The sequence below is a fragment of the Aristolochia californica genome, unplaced genomic scaffold, assembly GCF_029961685.1.
Source record: "Aristolochia californica isolate CCGP_79_NKW_82.1479 unplaced genomic scaffold, dmAriCali1.0.hap1 SCAF_3, whole genome shotgun sequence".
NCBI lineage: Eukaryota > Viridiplantae > Streptophyta > Magnoliopsida > Piperales > Aristolochiaceae > Aristolochia > Aristolochia californica.
The window spans coordinates 13,422,497-13,426,938 of NW_027181992.1; the positions used below are offsets into that span (position 1 = coordinate 13,422,497).

General features: G+C 40.8%; 1 pseudogene; it reads left to right on the forward strand.

Moving 5' to 3' along the window:
- The first annotated feature begins 418 nt into the window (after positions 1-418).
- On the forward strand, positions 419-2,632 carry LOC137959374 (calnexin homolog pseudogene; annotated as a pseudogene).
- The last annotated feature ends 1,810 nt before the right edge of the window (positions 2,633-4,442 follow it).

Here is a 4,442-nt window from a genome sequence, read left to right on the forward strand (position 1 = left end):
GAATTCGGGTTTCTCTGTATGCAATGTGAGATGGAAAATTTTAGGGTTTTCTGAAACGGAAGAGAAAATGCTATGGGTGATAATTTTTATTACGGTTGATGAGAATAGAACCAGTACGTTTGTTCTTTTTCATTTTTCCAGCAATAATAGTCAATCTGAACACCTTGGGTTTAATTTTTGGATCCCATGTAAGCTGCTTGGCCAAAAAAAAAATTTGGATGTTGTTTTCTTTTTCTACTGCTGAGAACAACAACAATGAACCTCTTCAAATTTCTGCTACACGCATAGATGAAGGACTGGTTTCATATTCTTCGCTGTCTAACCTTGAGAAACCGACTGATGATATTCATTATGAAGAAGATTTCCCTCCTTTTGTGTGGACTGCCTCTGCAGGAAGGGTTCTTGTGCCTCAGGGCCAATGCCTTTCAAGCAAGCGTTCACTTATCAATTGCCTTTGCAGATAGATCTTCTTGATGGAGGAAATGAGTTAAGAGAGGATTCTCAAATTTCTACTCAACAATTTCAGAGACCTCTTGAAGTGAACTTGAGAAATGTGTTGAATGGTATATATGTTATCATACCAGGTAGTTCTAAGGGCACTGCTGTGATAGGAGATTCACAGGATAGTAAGTCCAATTGGTCATTTTTGGGTTCTAAAACGAATGGTGATGCCATTTTGTTGGGTATCCAAGACAGGGGTGAAGATTTGATGACAATATTTGGCCCGTATGGTAACATTAAAAGCGCTGTAGTAAAGAGAGAAGGAGATGGGAAATCCCAATGTTTTGGATTTGTTCATTTTGAGAATGCAAAAGTATGCCTGAGTGCTGTATCTAATGCTATGGATGCTTTCATGCTGAATGATTATGCCATTCGTGCTGCAACTACTGATGGGAATGTTGGGAAAGGTGAATTAGTGCTCCATGTTTCTGGTTTTAGAAGTGACTCAGTTGAGATTGAAGAAATAAAGTCTAGTTCTGTTGAAGATGTCAAACTTGTAGCTAAACCTGAAATTGAATTTGGAAATCTTTGTGTTGAGTTAGAATGCAAAGATGATGTTGCAAATGGTGAAAGTTTGTTGGTTTGTTCTATTATTGAGGTGAAATCAGGGGTTGAAGTTTTGACAACAGAACAGGCATGGAAATTTTCTACAACAACAAAAGGAGAAACACGTGAAGCTACAATACGAAATGTTGAAGGATACGCTGATATAATTGTCATGAGGCACTTTGACAGTGATGCTGCTAGAAGAGCTGCATCAACAACAGGTATTCCTGTTATTAATGATGGGGATGGTCCAAGCCAGTACCCTCCATAGGCTCTGTTGGATGTATATACAATCAGAAGAGAGATAGGCAAATTGGATGGCATTCGTGTTGCCTAAGGATGGAAACCCAACGAGTTCGACAATGAATCTTCCTACACCATCATGTTGGGACCCGATAAATGTGGGTCCAATAACAAGGTGCATTTCATCCTCAAGCATAAGAATCCCAAGACTGGGGAGTTTGTTGAACATCACCTTAAATTTCCTTCTTCTATTCCATCTGATAAGCTAACCCATGTTTACACTGCAATACTGAAACCTGACAATGAATTGTAGATTCTGGTGGATGGGGAGAGAAAGGGAAAGATCAATTTTCTATCTGCTGCTGATTTTGAGCCTCCACTTATCCCACCTAAGACAATACAAGATCCAGATGATAAGACACCTGAGGATGGGGATGAGAGAGCTAAGATTTCAGATCCTGAAGCTATAAAGCCCGATGCTTGTGATGAAGATGACCCAATTGAAATTGAAGATGAGGAGACAGAGAAGCTAGACAGATGGTTGGATGGTGAACCAGAGGAGATTGCCGACCCTGAAGCTAAGAAGCCCGAAGATTGGGATGATGATGAGGATGGTGATTGGGAGGCACTGAAGATTGCTACTCCTAAGTGTGAGTCCGCTTCTGGTTGTGGTGAGTGGAATAGACCTCTAAAGAGAAACCCGGTTTACAAGGGTAATTGGCCTGCACCATTGATTGACAACCCTAACCATAAGGGTATCTAGAAGCCAAGGCAGATTCCTACACCTGAGTTCTTTGAGCTTGATAAACCTGACTTTGAGCCCATTGCAGCTATGGGAATTGAGATATGGACGATGCAGGATGGGGTACTTTTTGACAATATTTTGATAGTTGGGGATGAGGAGACTATAGCATCTGTCAGGGTGACTACATGGAAGCCTAAGTTGGAATTGGAGAAGGCAACACAACAGGAAGAGGAAGTTGCAACATCTGGGGGACTTTCTGGTGTTCATAAGAAGGTCTTTGATGTGCTCTACCGGATTGCAGATATTCCTTTCTTAGCAGCATATAAGTTCATGATCATTGATGTCATTGAGAAGGAAGGGAGTCAGCCTAACCTTACTATTGGCATTCTAGTCTCCATGTTTGTTGTCCTTGTAAAAGTCATTTTTAGGGTTATCTATGGTGGAAAGAAACGAGCTCCTGTTCGAGTACCCCCTAAGGAAAAGCAAAGCTCTGAAGCTGATGGTGACAAACAAGGAACTAGTGGTGGCAAGGAAGATGAAAATGAGAAGGAAGATGTTGTTGCCCCACGACCAAGGAGGTCTAGAATGGACACATAAAACTCCAAGTGGGAGATCCGAAATTTTAAGGAGAGTTGGTTAAGTAGTCTTGAAGTAAAAAAAAGAAAAAATTGCTTCTCTAGTTGAATGCTTTAGTTTTTTAGTCCAGAGGGCTGACACAGATATCGCGGTTGACACTTTCGAATGGATGTCGATGTCGGCATACGTACCCTACTTTCGAGCTTGAGGACAAGCTCGTTCTTCCAGGGGTGTGTAATGTTATGCACGCAACAACATGAATGTTTTAACTGTTTTTCTTTAATTTACATTATTTTATTTCAGTTTTAGGCCGCAAGGGTATTTTTTGAATATTTCAATTATAGAAGTATTTTTGTAATATTTTATCTTAAACCATGTAAGGGTGAACCCTATTTAAGGGGTAAGAGTAATAAGAAAGACAAGCATTGATTTTAAGGTTAAACAGGCTTGGACCTCTCCTTGATGGTTTCTAGGGTTTTCAAGCATCCATTTGGCTTGATCTTTGCCTTTCTCTTCTTGCTCCCTACGAATCCCTGTGTCAGATCCGGGACCGTAACACACATCAAGTCCAAATTCACCGAACACCCCAGGTAGAGCCCCATATGACTTCGCAGTCACTACGAACTATACATCTTCAATGATGGGGGTCAAGTTTCATTGACTAATTGATGCCCATGTAGGCGACTCAGGCTTGTTTGAACTGGACTAAACACCCTAAACTCTAATTCCATGCACTAAACCTTAAATCCTAGACCTTAAAACCCCCAAAAGTCCAAAACCTTAAACCCTAAACCCTCTCACCCCATAAATTGAGAACCCTAAACCCTAAACCTTAGACCTTAAAAACCCTAGAAGCCCCAAACCCTAAACCTTATCACCCCAAAATTTTTTTAAAAAACCCTAAATCCTAAAATAAAACCATAAACCCTAAATATACCCTAAACCCTAAACCTAAACCCTTAAATACCAAGTACCAAACCCTAAATACACTAAACCCTAACCCTAATCCAGAAATTAAACCCTATAAAGACAAAATTGAACCATAAATACCATAAATCCCACAATAATCCAACAATCAATAAAATTTACGCACATAAATTAAAATTAAATCAAATGCAACACTAAATTAATCGAAAAAATAGGGTATAGGCTTACCTTCTAAAATTTTTGGAAAACCAAAGCCAAATCGAAGTAGAATAGAAGAAATAGGTACCGAAATGTCAAAAATTGAAATAGGGGAAAAGAGAGTAGCGACAGGTACAAGGGAGTGGAAGGCCGAGAGGGAGATGAGAGAGGGAGAAGCGAACGAGAGGCCGAGAGGGAGAGTGAGTACGAGAGAGAGAGAGAGATGGAGGCCGAGAGGATGTTCACAACGAGAGGGAGAAGGGAAAGGGAGGTCAAGAGGGAGAAGGGAGAAATGAGATGGAGGCCAAGAGAGAGAGAGGAAACATTTTTCGGAGGAAGAAGAGATGAGAGAAGAAGGAGGCTGAGAGAGGGAGGGTGTGGGAGAGAGTTCGAAAAAAAATCGACGAGGGTTCAAAGCGCCACACCCACTTCATCCAGATGATTCACAATATATTGCGGAACCCGGATTCCTGAAATTAAACCGTGGAGATGATTTTCAGGGTCATCTGATTCATCAACATGGATCGGATGCTGGTGCTCCACTAACGATGTCAGGACATGAAATGAGTAATGCTGCTGAAGTTCATCTCCTATGTCAAGTTGACTAACCACCCCTTCCCTACAAAAAGAAATCGATATTTGAAGCAGCGAAGGTCTGATTGCAAAAGAGGTTGGAGCAACAAAAGAAAGCTTCAAATTTTGAGCT